Here is a 24,383-nt window from a genome sequence, read left to right as displayed (position 1 = left end):
TTATATCTTAGTGTCTAATGGTTATATTTAATGTTCAGTTTACTGCTGCGAAAGAAGCTAGCTGTGTAGCTTGACGGACTGATGCCAATAAATAAAGTGAGATTAGTTGCCGGAAGAAAGCCAGCGGAAGTGGCACTCAGTAAAATGAAACAGGTGTTCTAGGGTCAGCTGACCGCGTCTCAACATCGAACGGATCGTCCCTATTTCGAGGGATTCGTTGCTGTCGTAACGCATCTGACACGATGCATACGTTCATTCTTCTTCCTCAAGTTACGTGCTACGGCCAAGACTTACGTATGCCGTTCACATTTCTTCCTCTACATTCGATTTCGACTCTAGCCTTATGCGCATACCGTGACGTGATGGTTTTTTTTGTGTGTGGGTACGCTACTGAACCTTAACGTACAACCTCCTTCGAAGATATTATCCTTCCCGAAATCAAATAGATTAGGTGCGTAGACCGGGTGGACGGTTGGTATGCATATCAACCGTAAGAACTGTCGCAGCTTTTGTGGTTCTAAGTGCAAATAGAAATCATTTAATGAAAGAAATATACACGAAAAAAATTTAAGTTCCCTGAGTTGCCACTCTGAAGTTTTTATTATAACATGGATGAGAATCAAGTGGTGTGAAGTAACTGCTGCATTTAAGAATGAAAGTTTGCCAACGCTCAAAATAAATATTTGTAACCAAATAGGACAACATTTCACTTGTATTGCCGACATTATTTACCACACACACACACACACACACACACACACACACACACACATACACAGAGAGAGAGAGAGAGAGAGAGAGAGAGAGAGAGAGAGAGTGCGTGCGTGCTTGGCAGCAGTTGTTCCGGGGAGAAAAACGCTGCTCCGTTATGTGTTGGTGTGTGTCACTAAGAAGGGCCCATTGCACCCCCCCCCCCCCCCCCCCCCGCCTCCTCAGATATGGTGGTAAGATGGCCTAGTGGACAGCTCGTCAAAAACTGAACACAGAGCAAGCATGAAAACAGAAAGACTGTGTGCTGAACTGTGGAAAAAGAAGCAAATAGAAACAGTGAACGGTCCAAGCTCAAGTTACATGGTTATGTGGTCGCGATGTCGGACTGCGAAGGTGGAGATCCATGTTCAAATCTCCCTCGTGTCCCATTTGATCACAAAATTATGAGCTGTACGTATGGTCGTTGACGTGTCTGTTCGCTGTATTCAAATTTGTTTCTGTGTCGTGGTTGAAAGTCCGTTTCCAACAGCTAGGTGTAACGAAAAACCCTCCACAAGTACTTACCTTCTAGAATGAGATTTTCACTCTACAGCGGAGTGTGCGCTGATATGAAACTTCCTGGCAGATTAAAACTGTGTGCCGGACCGAGACTCGATCTCGGGACCTTTGCCTTTCGCGGGCAAGTGCTCTACCAACTGAGCTACCCAAGCACGACTCAAGCCCTGTCGGGCGACCCAAGCTTGGGTAGCTCAGTTGGTAGAGCACTTGCCCGCGAAAGGCAAAGGTCCCGAGTTCGAGTCTCGGTCCGACACACATTTTTAATCTGCTAGGAAGTTTCACTTACCTTCTATTTGTTCTACACAACTGCCTCATGCTATGACTTGTATTTCGATTCGGAAGTTTTGACTCTTGAATTCCTGTGTTGTAACATAGTTCACACCTGTTTATTTGTCGTTTTCATATCTGTGAGAGCTGTATGCGGTATCCTACCTGCTCTCACTGTTCATCATATTTGTTAGCGACGGTAATATATTCTTACCGCATGACTCACGTTCTACAAGCAGTGTGTAATATGACAGTTGCCAGGACGACAGGAGGAGAACACACACGTCAATGACCAGACGGACATTTCTTGAGTTTGTGAAAAAAAAGAGGCTAGAGGGAGTTTTAGCAGGGATTTCTCGCTTCGCAGTCCAACACCGTCACATAACCACGACGCCGTAACTCTTGCAATGCTCTCGATGTTGCACATCTTGAGGTTGGACGTTCACTGTTTCTATTTTGCTTCTTTACTCACGTTCAATTCCACCTTCTTCCTGTTTTCATGCTTGATCTGTGTTCAGTTTTTGGCGGGTCATCCACTAGGCCATCTTCCCACTAAATCTGGGGGGGGGGGGGGGGGGGGGGGTGCTATGAGGAGTTTCTCCTATGAGACTGCTCGAACGGCATATCTTGCTACACACATCGAACCCGAAATTTATCTTTGCTACAGTTCCCAAATGTAAGACCTTTTCTACCGTGGTTCCACCTCATTTCTAGACAAACACAGAACTTTAAACCATGACGAAATAAAATTATTTTCTGTTTTTAAGATTCTGCTAATTGTATGCAGCTGGTCTTGCATGAAGATGCAACATGTTGCTTCGATTGTGTACCTCAGGGAGCATTCTCAGAGGTCTTTGATATAGCATACCGGAGAGGAAAAAAAGCGAACTCCCGATTTAGAACGTTTGTCTTGAAATTCCGCTACCCCGTTTTGCAGCAGCTCATGTAATTTAATACTTCGGTAAACGTACTCTTTAAGATACCGTGTAATACTTGGAAGTAGTGTTAATTCTGTATTTCTTTTGGTGCTATTCTCAGTTGTAGAGATGGAGAGGAGCTCTGCGCATGTTTTCACAAAGCTCTCAATCTTCGTAATCCACCGTTACATTTTTGTGCAAAGATGTGTTTACGTGCCATTGAAAAGTTTTGCTCGGAAATTGTGAATGGCTCCTCTTTAAGATGCGAGATGTTTCAAGAACTCGTTAGGGCCATTGACCGTCGGTGTTGCGTCAGGTGAGCGGGCGCTCTTGTAAGCGGCTCTTTTCGCGGAGGGAGAGGGGCGCGTAAGCCGGAATGCGCCTGCCCTGCGCCGTAGCCGAGCAGGAGAGGATTGAATGGGGCAGCGCAGCCCGTGCACCCAACGTTCGATTTTAGCAGTCGCGTCGGAGGTGAGGGAGGGCGCCGCGTCGTTAGAATGCGCAGCCTTCGCAGGTACTTTATTCAAGTACTACAGGGTATACCTTCCGTCGTGTAACTGATGGTTACCATGAATAACACTCTCTCTCTCTCTCTCTCTCTCTCTCTCTCTCTCTCTCTCTCTCTCTCTCTCCCTCTCTGTCTGTGTGTGTGTGTGTGTGTGTGTGTGTGTGTGTGTGTGTGTGTGTGTGTATTCATGAAATAGTTTGCAGTTCGCGCAGAAACAAAGAATGGACAGAAAAGTTCAAAGACAACAAAATTGGAGAGAGGATTGAAGCAAGTACAGTGTCAGTGAGGAGCCTGTGCGATTATGGGTTTGTAACAGTTATCTCGGTTCTGAAGGGGAAGCCAAATAGTAGAAAACAGAGAAAAATAATTATTCACGTAATGGAAGCTCATCTACATCAACATCCATACTCCGCAAGCCACCTGACGGTGTGTGGCGGAGGGTACCTTGAGTGCCTCTATCGGTTCTCCCTTCTATTCCAGTCTCGTATTGTTCGTGGAAAGGAGGATTGTCGGTATGCTTCTGTGTGGGCTCTAATCTCTCTGATTTTATCCTCATGGTCTCTTCGCGAGATATACGTAGGAGCGAGCAATATACTGCTTGACTCTTTGGTGAAGGTATGTTCTCGAAACTTTAACAAAAGCCCGTACCGAACTACTGAGCGTCTCTCCTGCAGAGTCTTCCACTGGAGTTTATCTATCATCTCCGTAACGCTTTTGCGGTTACTAAATGATCCTGTAACGAAGCGCGTTGCTCTCCGTTGGATCTTCTCTATCTCTTCTATCAACCCTATCTGGTACGAATCCCACAATGCCGAGCAGTATTCAAGCAGTGGACGAACAAGCGTACTGTAACCTACTTCCTTTGTTTTCGGATTGCATTTCCTTAGGATTCTTCCAATGAATCTGTCTGGCATCTGCTTTACCAACGATCAACTTTATATGATCATTCCATTTTAAATCACTCCTAATGCGTACTCCCAGATAATTTATGGAATTAACTGCTTCCAGTTGCTGACCTGCTATTTTGTAGCTAAATGATAAGGGATCTATCTTTCTATGTATTCGCAGCACATTACACTTGTCTACATTGAGATTCAATTGCCATCCCCTGCACCATGCGTCAATTCGCTGCAGATCCTCCTGCATTTCAGTACAATTTTCCATTGTTGCAACCTCTCGATACACCACAGCATCATCTGCAAAAAGCCTCAGTGAACTTCCGATGTCATCCACAAGGTCATTTATGTATATTGTGAATTGCAACGGTCCTATGACACTCCCCTGCGGCACACCCGAAATCACTCTCACTTCAGAAGACTTCTCTCCATTGAGAATGACATGCTGCGTTCTGTTATATAGGAACGCTACAATCTAATCACACAATTGGTCTGATAGTCCATATGCTCTTACTTTGTTCATTAAACGATTGTGGGGGACTGTATCAAACGCCTTGCGGAAGTCAAGAAACACGACGGCTACCTGGGAACCCGTGTCTATGGCCCTCTGAGTCTCGTGGACGAATAGCGCGAGCTGGGTTTCACACGATCGTCTTTTTCGAAATCCATGCTGATTTCTACAGAGTAGATTTCTAGTCTCCAGAAAAGTCATTATACTCGAACATAATACGTGTTCCAAAATTCTACAACTGATCGACTTTAGATATATAGGTCTATAGTTCTGCACATCTGTTCGACGTCCCTTCTTGAAAACGGGGATGACCTGTGCCCTTTTCCAATCCTTTGGAACGCTACGCTCTTCTAGAGACCTACGGTACACCACTGCAAGAAGGGGGGCAAGTTCCTTCGCGTACTCTGTGTAAAATCGAACTGGTATACCATAAGGTCCTGCGGCCTTTCCTCTTTTGAGCGATTTTAATTGTTTCTCTATCCCTCTGTCGTCTATTTCGATACCTACCATTTTGTCATCTGTACGACAATCTAGAGAAGGGATGGGAAGTTGTAAGAACGCGTCATGTCACGGCTGGCGACAACGAAAGGGCGGAAGGTTTTTTTATCATCCCACCCTCTCCCTTCAGAAGCAAACAGGAGAGATTAAAAAAGAAGACGGGAAACAAAATTTCTTAACATCTTACTCATTTACAATTGCTTAGGTTTGTGATAAACACCTGTTGGTGGAACGTACTGTTAGAATTGCAACTAAGCAGTCATCCTCGTCGTATGAGATAATATTTTGGGAAAACTAAGTTTATGCGCAAAAGATGGTTTCTATTCAGAGGCGAGCATTCTGGGCAGTGGATGATGTTAAGTCACGAACCCCGTATATGCTGTTATTTAATAAGATTTTGTTCTAACACTAATCTCCGAAAAATTACCGTTTCACGAAACTTGCGGATCACAACAAAATATGCGTTTGTTTCAAAGCGCCGAGCGGTTCTAGGCGCTACAGTCTGGAACCGCGCGACCCCATCCTGCCTCGGGCATGGATGTGTGTGGTGTCATTAGGTTAGTTAGGTTTAAGTAGTTCTAAGTCCTAGGGGACTGATGACCTCAGAAGTTAAGTCCCATAGTGCTCAGAGCCATTCGAACCATTTGATTTGTTTCAAAGCGGTAACTACGCCCATCCAAAGAGTACAAGGCAACATAACGTTAATTCCTGACTAGGTCACTTGCGCGGATGACAGCTGTCATCCACTACATTAACGGTGTATTTGGACACTTCGAAGGTTTCCGTGAATGGTTTTAGGAGTGTTTTATTTAAATCTAAATATAATACATTTAATACGAACTCGGTGAGAAATATTTTTGGCAATTGTTTATAAATAGCTCCAGTACCTCTGTGATAGCAGCCAACTTGTCAGTCTCTCTGTGAGCACCTCTGTCAACGATACTGTCAAACTTAAGATATCTCGAGACCAACCCGAATTGTTTTCACTCATGCAAAAGTAACACGATTCAAGTCCATTGCACTTTGAGCTCTCCCACAACTTCGATAAATTTTTTATAGAGCGTCTCAGAGATACATACGGATATTAAAAACAAATGACAGTTCTGATCTTTGTAACATCTGTTTCTTTAGCATCCGTTCCCTAGAAAAATCGCCACGAACTTAATTGATGTAAATATTAGTACATCGTCAATAATGCGAATTATATTTTCATTCAATGATAACTTCAGAATAGCTGTTTCTGTCTTTCTTATACCATCTTCATTTTTGGATCCAGGTAGATGTGTAATAATATTACAAGACATTGGTAGGATATTTACTTTCCCTCCATTTAGTTATTGCATCTCTTCCTAGAAGAAATACGTCCTTCTGTATACTTTTATGTGATTCAAATTCATCATTTCCTGACACTTCATGATCTGTTCCTAAATCTCATGTACCCAATCCTAGTTCTCTGAATTAGCAATATCACTTTCAGGATCTCCATCACTCAGCTCATGGAACCATTCAAAGCCATATATCAGGATCTCTACCAAAGCTCGTTCTAGGTTTTTTTACCTTCGATATTTATCCCACAAACTAAAACTCAGAGAATATTTAGCTTTCTTCGGTAATTACTCTAGGTAAGAGGCAAATTAATTGCAGTTAATTTCGATTCGCTGAAAATTACGCACATGAAAATCTGATTATCTCTATGAAAAAAAAAGTAAAATACCCTTACTTTGTTTCAGATTGTAACAGCAGAGATCGTGCGAATGACCAGTGTTCTCCAGACTATAATAATGTTTCCTAAACAATGCAACGTGCGTTAACTGAAAGCCAATAATGTCTGCAGCTAACGGATGGAGAGTTAACGGAAAGGTACTGAAAATGGCGCGAACTCAATATACATGGTGATCAAAAAGTTAGTATAAATTACAAACTTAATAAACCACGGAATAATAGATAGAGAGGTAAAAATTGACACACATGCTTGGAATGACATGGGGTTTTATTAGAACCAAAAAAACAAATTTCACAAAATGTACGACAGATGGCGCTGGACAGTAAAACGTCAGTAACTGCTACCGTGACGGGTGAAAGGTACGCCGATATGTTACAGAATCGCATCATCCCAAGCCTGGCTGATAAACACCTGCTGGAACGTACGATCTTTATGCAGGACGGCGCTCCACCCCATATTGCTAGACGCGTGAAACATCTCTTGCGCGCGTCGTTAGGTGATGATCGTGTGCTCAGCCGCCACTTTCGTCATGCTTGGCCTCCCAGGTCCCCAGACCTCAGTCCGTGCGATTATTGGCTGTGGGGTTACCTGAAATGGCTAGTGTATCGTGATCGACCGACATCTCTAGGGACGCCAATGCCTCACCATAACTCCGGACATGCTTTACAGTGCTGTTCACAACATTATTCGTCGACTACAGCTATTGTTGACGAATGATGGTGGACATATTGAGCATTTCCTGTAAAGAACATCATCTTCGCTTTGTCTTACTTTGTTATGCTAATTATTGCTATTCTGATCAGATGACGCGCCATCTGTCTCACATTTTTGAACTTTTGTATTTTTTTGGGTTTAATAAAACCCCATGTCATTCCAAGCATGGGTGTCAATTTGTACCTCTCTATCTACATTATTCCGTGATTTATTCAGTTTTCAAATTTATACTGACTTTTTGATCACCCGGTACCTCAGTGAGACAAAATAGAGCAGGAAAATGATGTGGATAACGAGTGTCATCTGCGCGAGCAATGAAGGGCTAAAGGTGAAGCCTCAGAGCTTCGAAATCGATCGCAAATAGACAGAAGACAATGGACACTGCTGATTGGAGACAAATTAGGAGAATAAATTGTTCCTGTTCTCCGCAATAAAATACCAAAAAGCTTCCAATCAGAAGGTCGGGTATATTTTTCGATCAAGAAGTCTGGAATTAGCTGCGTTCGTGGCCGAATCTTACACGCACACACGCAAGCGTTCGCGACGAGATTATCAATACCGCCGTAATATTATTCATAGAGAGGCAGAACGATTTACTTGCAAATGTCATCAGTCGTGAGGGGGAGGGGACACGTTTAAAAATCTTGTCCATGAAAACTAATGTAATGCAAACTATTCTATTACGTTCATCTAGATCACGCGTTTAGAGGAAAAAATTACAAGGTTACCAGTGGAGGAAAGTTTTTGCAGTTTCAGAATGTAGAACCGACTACAAAACTGTCGAATGAGTGAAGATACCCAACCATTACTGTACACAATAATTAGCGAATGTGGCTTCACAAACCTTAGCTGTGTACGACAGTCTTTCTCTGTAAAAGAGAGATTTGACCCTAGCTGTTTCGAACTTGATCAACAGCGTAGTAGAATATAGATTGTTGCCGAGCAGTTCGATTTTTCTAGTTCATCTGATATATCAGCATTTATGCGGGGTGGTCAGAAACAGTCTGAAAAGCTTGTAAAGGCGGCGGAGAAATAATTGTTATGAAAACAATTCGATGCGTTGCGCTGTTTCCGAGGTGTCTGGCATTCAGTTTTACCAATCAGATCGCACACGCTAAAATGTGGTAAGGCACACACATCTGTGGATCTCTGAGTTATCACTTGTTAGAATACTCGTTACCAGTTAAAGTTAAAATGTGCGTTTTTCAGAAGTGATGAATTTAAGCTAGGTGAACGAAAGCTACGTTTGTTGCGTGTGAGGAAACCAAACGAAGAACGAGTCTGGCGACACACTCTGGGAGGCTGCTTGAATCTGCGTGCGCGACGACCTGATCGGCTAACGTCGGTGCTAAATATCTCGGAAACGGCGCAACGTATCGAATTTTTTCTCAACAATCACTTCCCAGCAGAGTCTCCCCTGCAACACCCTTGCAAGCTTTACAGACTCTTTGTGACCACCCTGCATACCCTATCTTGATCAAAAGTATCCGGGCACCCCTGTGTAATGCGGAATTGATCTTTAGTGGTCTCGTGATGCGGACCCGCCAGTAAAAAGGAGGCGGGGAGTATTGATTTGGCAGTAAAGAAGCAGTAACAACAGAATGGGTTAGAAGAGCGTAGTGACGGTGGACGTGGATTAGTCACTGGATGTAACGTGGCAAATCCATCAGGGCCTAGTCCACTGTTGGTAATGTAATTGTGAAGTGAAAACGCGAAGGAACAACCACAGCTAACCCAAGACCAGGCAGACACGGACCATCGAGCATTCCGGAAGGTGCTTGTAAAATATCACATCAAATCAGCGGAAGAAATCACTCGTGAATTTCAAAATGCTACCTGCAGTCCAGCTAGCACAATGACAGTGTTTGGTTTGAGTACAGATACTCAATGAGTCAAATGTCACAACCATCCAGCCCCGTTTAAGGTAAGGTCATGCTGAACAGTACTGTTGGTTGGTCTAACACCCGTGCAGTATTGGAGTAACGGAATAGATGGGAAAGATTGTAAGAAGAGCTACACTACTCATTGCGGGGTAGTTTAGTCAGTGTGAGAGAGTTACAGAAATGCTCAACGAACTGCGATGCGAAACTTTGCTAGAAAGACCTTGTGCTACATAAAATTTGAAGAGCCCATGTAAAATGGATGAAGAAGCATACATATCTTGCGTAACGATCAGGATTCGGGCTCACGTGTAAGAGCATCAATAGTATCCTTCCCGCTTACCAAACTCGAATGGAACAGGAAAAGAGGGACACTGAGACTGATATATTACGTGCCTTCCGCCACACATCGTACACTGAACAGCCAATGAAACTGGTACACGTGCCTAATACCCTGTAGAGGCCCTGCGAGCACTCAGAAGTGCCGCAACACGACGTGGCATGAACTCGACTAATGTATGGAGTAGTGCTGGAGGGAATTGGCACCATGAATCCTGCAGGGCTGTCCATAAATCCGTAAGAGTGTGAGAGGGTGGAGATCTCTTCTGAACGGCACGTTGCAAAGCATTCCAAATATGCTCAGTAATGTGCATGTCTGGGGAGTTTGGTGGGCAGCGAAAATGTTTAAATCAGAAATTTGTTTCTGGAGCCACTCTGTAGCAATCCTGGAGGTATGAGGTGTCGCATTGTCCTGCTGTAATTTCCCAAGCCCGTTGGAATGCACGATGGATATGAATGGATGCAGATGATCAGACAGGATGTTTACGTACTTGTCGCCTGTCAGAGTCGTATCTAGACGTATCAGAGGCCCCACAGCGGTCCAGCTGCACACGTCCCACACCATTACAGAGCCTCCACCAGCTTGAACAGTGCCCGCGTGATAAGCAGGGTCCATGGATTCCTGAGGTTCTCTCCATACCCGTATAAGTCCATCCGCTCGATCCATTTTCAAAGGATAGTTGTCTGACCAGGCAACATGTTCCCATCATCAACAGTCCATTTTCGGAGTTGACGGGCCCTGGTGAGGCGTAAAGCTGTGTGTCGTGCAGTCATCACGGGTACACAAGTGGGCCTTCGGCTCCGAGAGCCCATATCGATGACGTTTCGTTGAATGGTTCGCACGCTGACTCTTGGTGATGGCTCAGCATTGAAATGTGCAGCAATTTGCGGAATTGTTGCACTTCTGTCACGTTGAACGATTCTCTTCAGTCGTCGTTGGTCCCGTTCTTGCAGGATCTTTTTCCGGCCGCAATGATGTAGGAGACTTGATGTTTCACCGTATTCCTGATATTCACGGCACACTCGTGAAATGGTCGTACAGAAAATCCCCACTTCATCGTTACCTTGGAGATGCTGTGTACCGTCGCTCGTGCACCGACTATAGCACCACGTTCAAACTCGCTTAAATCTTGATAACCTGCCATTTTAGCAGTAGTAACAGATCTAACAACTGCTCGAGACACTTGTCTTATATAGGCGTTGCCTACCGCAGCGCCATATTCTGCCTGTTTACATCTCTCTGTATTTGAATACGCACGCATATACCAGTTTCTTTAGCGCTTCAGTGTATGATGACAGTGAACGGGCCGTGATTCGAACCCAGATCCATTGCCATTTGCAGGCAAGTCCTAGAGCAATAGCTAGTTTAAACTATGCCTATTAGCAAAAAGGTATAACATTACCTCCAGTTTAGGTTTTATTTTATTTTATTTTTTTTTTCAATTTACAGAAATGGCTGAAGTGACACACTATATTAAGTACTTCGCTTTTATAATTAAAACTAACGCAACTTATTACACTGTCAGCATGGGAACGTATTCAACTGCTAGTCCTGCATTATGACTTTAGAAAGTGACACATGTCGTCTGACGCTAAGATTATTCCGCGAGAAGAGTGGCACATTGTCTGATGAGAGTACATGTTCCGAGTTACCAGCAAAGACAGTTCTGCTGCGTTAGGGTAACACGCTCTTCGCAGTGTGGGAATGAAATGGCGTGGCAACTGGAAATGTCCTCCAGCGTGGGACAGTACGATTCTTGTGAGCATAACGTCTAAATAGGACATAGATTCACCTTGAAATTCTGGCGGTATATGGACCAATTGCAATGTCGCGGTTAGCCATTGTGAAACGGTGCCAACAATTTGACCAAACCCGAAGAGATGTGGATGATGACCATCGGGAAGTTTAGATCTTGCACCATGAGATGGACGTTCGCACAGCGGTTCTAGAACGGTTCCGTGATCAATGAGCGGATTTCTGTCGTTGGAGAACAGAGCGATTGATAGAACGTTCTGACCGTTATTCGCTGAGACTTGGTGCTATGTTGAAAAATGGTGTCGTGTATTTGTGACACTTTGATTTGTAGTGCAGCATTCGATGAAAGTTACATGGCCTGCCATAATAATGTGTAACTTACCTGCTGAGGAACCCTCGCATAAGAAGCTGTTTGAAGGTTCCACGCAAATCTCCTCTACTGATGCTTTCTCGTGCCAGAATTCTTCTCTTTTCATTTTACTGCCTCCTTCTACGTCTTGCTCGATAAGCACTGCTCCATTTCCGCTTTTCGGAGCATTTTTGAGTGTGCGTTTAGCCCTGAATGCGCGCTCGGGAGTTCCCGCGTGTGGTAGCTGTACAATATATCACTTCCCACTAGCATAGTGTGGCCTTACCCGTCGCAGAATATACGGAAACCTAAATCTATTTTGTGCCTGGATACAAGAGTTCTGTACCTTTACTATGACACCACTTGTTACTCATACAATACATGTATAGGTATTTCCTGCCTTTTGATTTTGATTGATTATCCGTATCGTAAAAATTCTGTTGTAATGTTCAAATGACTCACCTGCGGTATCAGCTGCTTCATTTTTTGATTATTTTTGCTGTGTAACTCATTTTATGTTGTGTATCTAAAACAGTTTTTTTTTTTACTTTTGCAGGACCAAGCAGCAGAGGTTATTCGTTTAGTGACCTTTAAAGTAAGTACTTTTCAAATAAAGTATTATTATTATTATTTCTTTACTTTCTCAGACGTTAAGTCTGGTTAAAAATGGAAAGTGACGCGGACCTTCATCAAGCGTCACTTCCTTTTAACTGTATGGTATGTGTTATATTGCATTATTATTATTATTATTATTATTATTATTATTATTATTTTCATTATCATTTAAATCAATTTCTTGGAAGGATTAGTTTCCCAGCTACAGACATTTTACGTGAAACTAACGTATTTTTTGAGCCTTCCCGGCAGATTAAAACTGTGGGCCGGACCGAGATTCGAACTCGGGACCTCTGTCTTTCGCAGGCAAGTGCTCTACCAACTGAGCTACCCAAGCACGACTCACGACCTGTCCTCACATCCGTCAGTAGCTCGTCTCCTGCCTTCCAAATTTCACAGAAGTGTCCTGCGAAACTAGGAAGACTTGCACTCCCTGAAGAAGGGATATTGCGGAGACATGACTTAGCCACACCGTGGGGGATGTTTCCAGAAGGAAATTGTCACTCTGCAGGAGACTGTGCGCTGATATGAAACTTCCTGGCAGATTAAAACTGTGTGCCGGATTGAACTCGAACTCAGTCGGTAGAGCATTTGCTCGCTAAAGGCCAAAGTACTGACTTCGAGTCTCTGTCCGACACACAGTTTTAATTTGCCAGGAAGTTTCATATCAGCGCACACTTCTCTGCAGAGTGAAAATTTCATTCTGTAACTTATTATTCCAATTGGGGGTTAGCTAATTTCGCTCCTTTAATCAGTATGAAACAACCTGGTGGTTAGCATCATAACGAAAATTACGTGATGTTTCAAACAAATAAGAAGTTTGCACTTCGTGTTTCTGGATGTAAAGCCTAACATCTGCGAACTTACGATACTACGCCACTCGACAGGAATATTTTAAGACGTTTGAATTTTCTGTTCTTTAGTGCGAATTACGTTGAGTGTTCGTGTACATATAGTTTATGACCATAGCTACTTTTCTGATGTTCCTTCTTAGAGATGCTATTACATGTTGATCTCTCCCACATCGCTGTACAGGCCATGGCATCTTGACGAATGAAATATTAGGGACGTTCAAAACGAAACGAGCGGGAGGCATAATTACAGAAACCAGTACCTGTATGGAAGTAGGTTACAGTACGCTTGTTCGTCCACTTCTTGAATACTGCTCAGCAGTGTGGGATCTGTACCAAAAAGGGTCGATAGAAGAGATAGAGAAGATCCAACGGAGAGCAGCGCGCTTCGTTACAGGATCATTTAGTAATCGCGAAAGCGTTACGGAGATGATAGATGACCTCCAGTGGAAGACTCTGCAGGAGAGACGCTCAGTAGCTCGGTACGGGATTTTGTTGAAGTTTCGAGAACATACCTTCACCGAGGAGTCAAGCAGTATATTGCTCCCTCCTACTTATATCTCGTGAAGAGACCATGAGGATAAAATCAGAGAGATTAGAGCCCACACAGAGGCATACCGACAATCCTCTTTCCACGAACAATACGAGACTGGAATAGAAGGGAAAACAGCTAGAGGTACTCATGATAGCCTCCGCCACCCACCGTTAGGTGGCTTGCGGAGTATGGATGTAGATGTATGTTAGAAGTATTGACCCTGGCTGTTGAGACATTTATCCCACTGTGACACAAGGCGGTGAATAGCTGTCTCATAAAATTCCCGGTTCTGCAATGTTAACCAGTTCCGCACGTAGAGCTGGACGTCGTCGTCCGAGGTGAATTATTTGCCCCTCAGAGCCTTTTTAAGGGGACCAAAAATGGCATAATCACGGTGGAAAGGTCCGAACTGTATGGAGGGTGGCCTAGAACCTCCCATTTGAATTTTTGCAGGAGTGCCGCGACTGTGTTGGACGTATGTGGCTTTGCATTGTCGTGGAGCAGAATGACCCCTTGGTGAGATTGCCTGGTCGTTTTGATTTGATCGCTTGGCGAAGGGTAGTAAAGTTGTGCGAGTAACGCTGGGCATTCACTGTTGTCCCCTGCTGCAGGAAGTGAATCAGAAGGGGGCCATTTTGGTCAAAGAAGAACGTCAGCGTAACCTTTCCTGCACTCGTGTGGACGACGACGTCCAGCTGTACGTGAGGAGCTGATTAACATCGCGGAATTTTATGAGACAGCCATTCAACGCCTTGTCTCATAGTGGGACAGGTGTATCAACAGCCAGGCTCAATACTCCTAACATACAGATACTGGTTTCTGTAAGTAGGCCACCGGCTCGTTTCTTTTGGAACGCCCCTTATAATATAACGCATTTTTTTGTGTGGTGTACCTAGGCCATTTATTTTGTTACATAATTTATCCATAGTAGCTATTGTTGGAGCCGTGACTGAGCTTCATTCATTTAAAGGAAATAAAATCACACGCTTGTCTGAAGGCTGTTGTGTTGTACTTTGCCTTACTTGTTGTTACTTCTTATTTCTTGAATATTTGACACGAAGTCTGATGGTAAATACAATAATAGTGGTCAAAGGGTCAAAATTAGCTAATCGTTGTGGAAATAAAATGTTTGTGTTTACCATAAGAAAGTCGGATGCAAGAAAATGAGTACTAGCAGGGTTATTGTTGCTGTTATTATCTACGTCTACGTCATACACCCAAGCTACCATATGGTTCGTGGCAGATGATACTTTGTACTGTTAGCCCTTCCCTTTCGTGTTCCACTCGCAAGTGGAGCGAGGGAAAAGCAACTGTCCATATGCTTCATTGCGACCCCCGATTTATCTTATCTTCGTGGTCCCTACAAGAGCTGTATTTTGGTGGCAGTAGGGTGGTTCTGAAGACTGTAATAAATGCTGGTTCGCTAAAATTTCTCAGTAATGTTTCACGAAAAGAACGTCTTTTCCCTCCGGGGATTCCCATTTGAAACACGGGTGTTGATCCAAGCTACCAGTAACTAATCTAGCATCACACCCCTGAATTGATGCTAGGTCTTGCTTTAATCCGACCTAATGGATATGATACACACTCGAGCAGGACTCAAGAATGGGTCGTGCTAGTGTTCCGTAGGTAATGTCATTTATAGATGAGTCTTCCGTAGTACAGACCTTGCGCGCCCATTCCATTTCATGTGACTTTCCAACGTTACGCCTGGATATTTAATCGACCTTACTGTGTCAAGGAGCTCACCACTAATGCGGTATTGGAACATTACAGGATTGTTTTTCTTCTTAATGTGCATTACTTTACATTTTTCGACAGTTAGAGCATCAAATAGAAATTCTGTCCAAGTCATCCTGTACTCTCCTACAATCCGTTCCCATTAACTACAGCGTCATTAGCAAACAGATTCAGATTACTGCTGCTCATGCTATCCCACAGATCGTTTATGAATATGCAAAACATGAACAGTCCTGAGAATGAATTTTTCACTCTGCAGCAGAGTATGCGTTAATATCAAACTTCCTGGCACATTAAAAATTTTGTGCTGTACGGAGACTCGAACTCGGGAGCTTTGCCGTTCGCGGGGAAGTACTCGACCACATGAGCTACCCAAGCACGACGCACGACCCATGTCTCCACGATATCCTTTCTTAGAAGAGTTTTAGTCCCACAAGTTTCGCCGGAGAATATTTGTGAAGTTTGGAATGTAGGAGATTAGGTAGTATAGCTGTGCGGATGTGTCGTGAGTCGTAGCTCAATCGGTAGAGCACTTGCCCGCGAAAGGCTCAGGTACCGAGTTCGAGTCTCAGTCCGGCACACAGTTTTAATATGCCAGGACGTTTCAAGAACGATCTTACCACATTCCCCTGTGGCACTGCTGGCGATAACTTTGTGATGAACTCTAGCCGTCCGGAATAAATTACTGTGTTCTCTTATTTAAAACTTCTTAGAGTCATTCACGTATCTGAAACCTATCCCCTTCTCGCACTGTTATTACTTTCCTCTTTGGAGCACCTATGTATCATGTGAAGACTTACACTGTGTGATTAAAAGTATCCGGACACCTGGCTGAAAATGAGTTAAAAGCTCGTGGCGCCCTCCATCAGTAATTCTGGAATTCAATACGGTGTTGGCCCACCCTTAGCCTTGATGACAGCTTCCAATCTCGCAGGCATACGTTTAGTCAGGTGCTGGAAGGTTTCTGCGGGAATGGCAACCCATTCTTCACGGAGTGCTGCACTGACGAGAGGTATAGACGTCGGTCGGTGAGGCCTGGCACGAAATCGGCGTTTCAAAACATCCCAAAGGTGTTCTATAGGATTCAGGTCAAGACACGGTGCAGGCTAGTACATTACAGGGATGTCATTGTCGTGTAACCACTCTGCTACAGGCCGTGCATTATGAACAGATGCTCGATCGTGTTGAAAGATGCAGTCACCATCCCCGAAATGCTCTTCAACAGTGGGAAGCAAGAAGGTGCTTAAAACGTGCTGTGCTGTGCTGTGATAGTGCCACAGAAAACAACGAGGGGTGCAAGGCCCCTCCATGAAAAACACGATCACACCATAACACCACCGCCTCCGCATTTTACTGGTTCAAATGGCCCTGAGCACTATGGGACTTAACTTCTGAGGTCATCAGTCCCCTAGAACTTAGAACTACTTAAACCTAACTAACCTAAGGACATCACATACATCCATGCCCGAGGCAGGATTCGAACCTGAGACCGTAGCAGTCGCGCGGTTCCAGACTGTAGCGCCTAGAACCGCTCGGCCACTCCGGCCGGCGAATTTTCCTGTTGCCACTACGCACGCTGGCAGATGATGTTCACCAGGCATTCGCCATACCCATACTCTGCCATCGGATCGGTACATTGTGTACCGTGATTCGTCACGCCACACGTTTTTTCGCTGCTCAATCGTCCAATGTTTACGCTCCTTACACAAAGCAAGGCGTCGTTTGGCATTTACCAGCTTGATGTGTGGCTTATGAGCAGCCGCTCGACGATGAAATCAAAGTTTTCTCACATCCCGCCTAACTGTCATAGTACTTGCAGTGGATCCTGATGCAGTTTGGAATTCTTGTGTGATGGTGTGGGTAGATGTCTGCCTATTACACATTACGACCCTCTTCAACTGTCGGCGGTCTCTGTCAGTCAACAGACGAGGTCGGCCTGTACACTTTTGTGCTCTACGTGTCCCTTCACGTATCTGATTCACTATCACATCGGAAACATGGACCTAGGGATGTTTAGGAGTATGGAAATCCCGCGTACAGACGTATGACACAAGTGACACCCAATCACCTGACCACGTTCGAAGTCCGTGAGTTCCGCGGAGCGCCTCATTCTGCTGCCTCTCATGATGTCTAATGACTGCTGAGGTCGCTGATACGGAGTGCCTGGCATTAGGTGGCAGCACAAATAACCTAATTTGAAAAACGTATATTTTTGGGTGTGTCCGGATACGTTTGATCACATAGTGTAGTTCTGATTTAGCTTCGGATTTTTCCGTTTGTGTTTCATTCGATATGAGTGTTGTTTCAGATCACCTCACCACTTCTTTCGGCATTATTTCTGTTCAGAATTTCAAGGTCTTCGATCATCATCTGTTTCAGGCCATTTCTAGTTTCTTGCAGCCATTGGTACCAAAGAGGTTTTTTTTCTGGTTGACGTATGTGTAAATTCTCGTTGATAGTGTGTTTCATTTATCCGAACCAGTTATTATTATTATTATTATTATTATTATTATTACTATTACTATTACACTGTCCAATCATAGCCGGCCGGAGTGGCCGAACGGTTCTAGGCGCTACAGTCTGGAACCGCGCGACCGCTACGGTCGCAGGATCGAATCCTGCCTCGGGCATGGATGTGTGTGATGTCCTTAGGTTAGTTAGGTTTAAGTAGTTCTAAGTTCTAGGGGACTGATGACCTCAGCAGTTAAGCCCCATAGTGCTCAGAGCCATTTGAACCATTTGTCCAATCATATTAAAGAGACCATATGTCAGAAGCCTGAACACTCAGCTTTTGCAGAGCGGACCGCTGCGAATACGTGCGTGAAGAGGATCAGTGAGGTTCTGGAAGGTACCGACAGTGATATGGAGCCATGTCGACTCCAGTGCCGTGGCCGGCTGCGCTAGGTTTTTCGGTTAAGGCGGTCCCACAGATTTTCGATTGTATTTAAATCCGGGAAGTTAAATGGCCATGGGAGTGCGGTGAACTCATTGTAGTGCTCTTCGAAACACAAGCGTACATTGCGAGCTGTGTGACACGTTGCACTGTGCTGCTGGTAGATACCATCGTGCCTTGGAAAATCAATCTGCTTGTAGACATGGTCTCCAAGGGTAGATGCATACTTGTGTTGATCCATTGCGCTTATAGGACGACGAAATCACCCAGGGACTGCCACGTAATCATTAACCCAGACCATAACGCTTGCAGGGCGCTTCCTTTCAGACGTTTCGCGACGTACACGCCAAAGGCCATCTGTCCAATGGAGCATAAAACGTGATTCATTTGAAATGACCACCTGTTGCCACTCAATGGACGTACGGTTGCAGTGTTGGCGTGCAAATTCCAACTTTCGTCGCAGATGAATAGTAGTCAGCGTGGGTGCACGAACCAGGCGCCTGCTGCAGAGGCCCATACGCAGCAACGTTCGCTGAACGGTCGTTGAGGAGACCCTGTTGGTAGCCCCTTGGTTCATCTGGGCGGTCAGTTGCTCAACAGTTGCACGTCCATTCGCCCGTACACTTCTCCGCAGCCGTCGTTCACCCATGTCGTCTATGGTCGGTGGTGCGCCACAGTTGCCTGGGCGACGGTTTTGGATGGCGCCGTTTTGCCATCCCGGTATACTTCAACCATGGCGGAACGCAAACAGTTTACAAACTTAGCCGTTTCGTAAAAACTGCCACCCATGGCCCGAGAGAAGTCAGTGATCATGTCGTTTCGGGCATGAGATAAATCGCTCCGTTTCTGCATTACGAAACGACTGTACTTTTTCCGCGTACCCTTGACACGTTTTATAATACCCTCCACTTCTAGTGCCGCTCGCTGCAGTCTGCGATTGACGTCAAACATAGGCAGTGGTCATATTAATGTGACTGGACCGTGTATTTTATTATTATTATTGCTTTATAGCTACTTGACGTGACCACTAATGTGCCTAAACGAGAGTAAAAAAAAAAAAAAATGCTAGGCACCATGCGACGTGTGCTGACGTAACATACCACATTGCAGGAGTAGTTCAGCTGTTGCCCTGTCCACCATGTTCTCACAATCTCTCACCCGTTAGAACATCTGCTCATAGGATACTGAGAGAGTATCATGCTTTTATTCCCTGGCCACTAAGATAGGCGAACTGTGACACAGAACTGAAGCTAAAGTCGTACCGGTTTCTGTCATCCAAACGTAATTGGACTCGGTGCCCAGCCGTGTTAGAGGCGTAATTGCTTCCAGGGGTTTCAGCTCTGTGTGCGAAATTTCGCAGCCTCTATAGCTCCAAATCACCTATAAATTAAATAATGTTTCCTTCCGATTATTCTGTATTACCACAGTAAGGCAAATTTCATTATTTTCTCTGAACCCTGTTCGCCCCCCCCCCCCCCCCCCCCAATGAACCATGGACCTTGCCGTTGCTGGGGAGGCTTGCGTGCCTCAACGATACAGATAGCCGTACCGTACCGTAGGTGCAACCACAACGGAGGGGTATCTTTTGAGAGGCCAGACAAACGTGTGGTTCCTGAAGAGAGGCAGCAGCCTTTTCTGTAGTTGCAGGGGCTACAGTCTGGATGATTGACTGATCTGGCCCTGTAACACTAACCAAAACGGCATAGCTGTTGTGGTACTGCGAACGGCTTAAAGCAAGTGGAAACCACAGCCGTAATTCTTCCCGAGGGCATGCAGCTTTACTGTATGATTAAATGATGATGGCGTCCTCTTGGGTAAAATATTCCGAACGCGAATTCTTTACAGACAAATGGAAAAACTGGTAGAAGTCGACCTCGGGGAAGATCAGTTTGGATTCCGTAGAAATGTTGGAACACGTGAGGCAATAATGACCTTACGACTTATCTTAGAAGAAAGATTAAGGAAAGGCAAACCTACGTTTCTAACATTTGTAGACTTAGAGAAAGCTTTTGACAACGTCGACTGGAATACTCTCTTTCAAATTCTAAACGTGGCAGGGGTAAAATACAGGTAGCGAAAGGCTATTTACAACTTGTACAGAAACCACATGGCAGCTATAAGAGTCGAGGGGCATGAAAGGGAAGCAGTGGTTGGGAAGGGAGTGAGACAGGGTTGTAGCCTCTCCCCGATGTTATTCAATCTGTTTATTGAGCAAGCAGTAAAGGAAACGAAAGAAAAATTTGGAGTAGGTATTAAAATCCATGGAGAAGAAATAAAAACGTTGAGGTTCGCCGATGACATTGTAATTCTGTCAGAGACAGCAAAGGACTTGGAAGAGCTGTTGAACGGAATGGACAGTGTCATGAAAGGAGGATATAAGATTAACATCAACAAAAGCAAAACGAGGACATGGAATGTAGTCGAATTAAATAGGGTGATGCTGAGGGCATTAGATTAGAAAATGAGACACTTAAAGTAGTAAATGAGTTTTGCTATTTGGGGAGCAAAATAACTGATGATGGTCAAAGTAGAGAGGATATAAAATGCAGACTGGCAATGGCAAGGAAAGCGTTTCTGAAGAAGAGAAATTTGTTAACATCGAGTATAGATTTAAGTGTCAGGAAGTCATTTCTGAAAGTATTTGTATGGAGTGTAGCCATGTATGGAAATGAAACATGGACGATAAATAGTTTGGACAAGAAGAGAATAGAAGCTTTCGAAATGTGGTGCTACAGAAGAATGCTGAATATTAGATGGGTAGATCACGTAACTAATGAGAAGGTATTGAATAGAATTGGGGAGAAGAGGAGTTTGTGGCACAACTTGACAAGAAGAAGGGACCCGTTGGTAGGACATGTTCTGAGGCATCAAGGGATCACAAATTTAGTGTTGGAGGGTAGCGTGGAGGGTAAAAATCGTAGAGGGAGACCAAGAGATGAATACACTAAGCAGATTCAGAAGGACGTAGGTTGCAGTAAGTACTGGGAGATGAAGAAGCTTGCACACGATAGAGTAGCATGGAGAGCTGCATCAAACGAGTCTCAGGACTGAAGACCACCACAACAACAACAACAACAACATATTTCTCGGAAAACTTTGTCTGTGGAAGTCTGAGAGTGGCTCTAGGCTTCTTCTCCTATGTCGATAGATATTTAAGAGTAAGAGTTTTTCATTCTCCGAGGACTTACATGAGTAATACGTGCCGTATAAACGGCGCCGGGAGTCAGCTCACCAGCAGAATCCGACTGTGGGGCAGGATCTCGGATAGTCGCGTTCTTCGAGTTTAGACCTCGTGTAGATAGCAACCTCCATCTCGCGAGAGCCGCTCGCCGCAGCTCTCAGACAAGAAAAAGTATGCTGCCACTGTCGGGAGGGCAGGGAGTACTCCGTGAATGTTGAGCGGTCATATTGCGTCCAGAATTTGTGCCATATTTCAGTTTTTACGCTACCGCATCTCGATAATATATTTTTCCTGTTCTAAAGCACACATTACATGAAAGTATTCACGAAACTGCGTGTTGCGAACAATTTGTGTCCGTGACATGTTTTTGAGCGAAAAAAAAAAGAACGCCCGTTTCACCTCATACGCACACAGCTGAAGCAGTTGTCCTATTTGGAAAGTTCTAGACTTAAACAATTTAACGCAGCAATGAACTTGTAAAAGCATCATATACATGTTATACAGAGTTTAAACGAAAAAAATTGTCACCGAGGAGACTCGATCCTGCGCCCATATGAAAATGTGAATGAGAGATCAGCGCGTTATTCACTACGCCACCTAAACACTGCAACTCGCTGCTCTATAAACGTGTACCGGCGTTGTCGGGACGGTCGCCACGCTGTCACGATGCATACGCGCGGCGAAGGAATGTCAGCGATTTGTCGGCAAAAAAGAGGTGAAGATAGCTGCCAGGAAGTTGACTCAGCACGAAGCTGTGCATATCATTAGTCTTTATGAGGGAAGATAGGCGTTATGGAATGTACAGTTACTGGACTACTTGAACTGAGATAAGAAGCGAAGCTGAAATGCCGACCCGAGTGGCCGTGCGGTTCTAGGCGCTGCAGTCTGGAGCCGAGCGACCGCTACGGTCGCAGTTAGAAACCTGCCTCGGGCATGGATGTGTGTGATGTCCTTAGGTTAGTTAGGTTTAATTAAGCGACTGATGACCTCGGAAGTCAAGTCGCATAGTGCTCAGAGCCATTTGAACCAAAGCTGAAATGGCTTTTGTTTTTAACAACTTCACAGAAGGACTTCACCAGAATATCCGAAATGTAAGGAATCAGGCAAAGTAGTTCTATAATATATATTAATTAACATAGAGAAACATGTGAAGCTATGTTTGAAAATAATCGTTTTGCAACCTGTAAAACAACCATTTACCTTTTAACAATATTAGATTTAGGCATAATAGTGTCTTGCTTGGTAATTTTGGGTTCCACTGTAAGATGTATTTCTTCCCTCTCTATCACTGTCATTCTCGTAAAATTTCGATATTGTTGTGAATCTTCCATCACAAGCTCTACGATGATATTCTTGCATGCCCCAAAATCATCACTCCGTCTAATCCACCGTTATCCAACACGAACGCGATCGTTTACGTGGTCTCATAGCCCCTATCTGAATTAAAAATCCAGCTGCAGCCCGATACTCTTCCATCGCATTCTCTTCCTTCACGCACAGAACTATGACTGAAAAATTTCGCGGAGAGTGACCGCTCAGCTCTCTCTCTCTCTCTCTCTCTCTCTTTCTCTCTCTCTCTCTCTCTCTCTCTCACCCATCACCCACCCTGCTGTGTGTAAATGGTTCCGACATCTGCTCTAGGAAGACTGACACAGAAGTAGTCGCAAGTAACTATCAGCAAAAACTCGCCCGTAGCGTAAACAGTTTTGCGAGTTCTATCCGAGAGTACCAGCCTGTCGGGGAGCAAAATATTCTCACGTGTAGCCGAGCCCAAAGGATGGTGATACGTGTTCCTATAAGTAGACTGTGTCTAGAGCCGTTACATTTTCAGTGATTGTGATATGCGTGCTGTTGTTTTTCGGGCTATCGTTAAGTTGTTCTTACAGAATGGTAAATACGTACACATTACGTGGAAGGCATTGCCTGTAGTTTGTACATGAATATTGTTCGATCTTTATTTGAATTCCGCAGCTAATGCAATTTTCGTCGCCCTACATGTAATAGATGCGTAGCAGCAAAAGGCCCCCTGCAGGGTGCGTCTAACGGCTGAGGCACAAAGCGTCACTTGCAGGGACAGATGAAGCAGCTTTTGAAGCGTAAATGGCGGCGGCAGAGGAAGCAGACGCTTGTCTTCTCAGTTAGCAGACTTTCTAGTCATCCCACACATTCTCACGGTTTTTAAGGAAACACTCATGTTGAACCTTTACTACCCCTCCTCAGAATAAAGTGTTGTTATTTCGTTTACGCTTTCGAACAGTTAAATCTGCCTCGTATGTTTTGGAAAAGGATTCTATCTTAAGCGCACACAATTTTCATCATTTTTCACACGCATTTGTTTCAATACAGTTTCACCATCATCAGTACATTCCCCGGATTTTCTGTCGAATAGGAGATAGAAATTTGCATGATAATACATATAGGCTCTGGATTGTCGTCATTATTTTCACAACATTTTAACAAAGTTTGTACCTTAATAGAAAATTCTTCTGTTAATATAGCTGTCTGTACTCTGCAATACAGCTGATACTTAAATACAGTTCGTCATCTGCAGGTAATGAGGTTTTCGTTGTGGTACTTTGCATACATGGAATGAAAGAAGTTAGGCCTAAAATGAAACACAAGAGTCTGGGTTATTTTGCGCTTTGTTAATATTCTATTATCTTACTGCTGTTATTTATATGTTGCTTTCTGCTGTCTGCATCGCTATGTTAATACTCTTTCAACGTTAGTTTGCTGTGTTATTGTAGTTATTTTCAGCAATATTGGCTGTACTGCGGACGACAGAGAGCTACCTGAAAAACAGTCTCTGATATTAAACTTGGCTACCCGCGAAATATTGCGTTGCTCCACATTTGAATCGCAATACAGCAACGATTCTGCGTGGAATAGATTCGAAAAGGCACTGGTACGTTTCCGGAGGTGTGTGACACCAAATATCTAC

At 44.3% G+C, this 24,383-nt stretch overlaps 1 protein-coding gene across 1 annotated transcript in view; it reads left to right on the top strand.

Moving 5' to 3' along the window:
• LOC126471218 (putative cyclin-dependent serine/threonine-protein kinase DDB_G0272797/DDB_G0274007) overlaps positions 1–24,383 on the top strand; it is a gene marked incomplete at its 3' end in the record, with an annotated part of 292,651 nt that overhangs the window by 119,095 nt on the left and 149,173 nt on the right. The window contains exon 2 of the mRNA XM_050099341.1: positions 12,184–12,222. The remainder of the gene's footprint in view (positions 1–12,183; positions 12,223–24,383) is intronic.

Source organism: Schistocerca serialis, chromosome 3 (genome assembly GCF_023864345.2).
Source record: "Schistocerca serialis cubense isolate TAMUIC-IGC-003099 chromosome 3, iqSchSeri2.2, whole genome shotgun sequence".
Lineage (NCBI taxonomy): Eukaryota > Metazoa > Arthropoda > Insecta > Orthoptera > Acrididae > Schistocerca > Schistocerca serialis.
The sequence above is the reverse complement of the archived record's forward strand: the minus strand, read 5'-3'. Positions and strand labels throughout refer to the sequence as shown.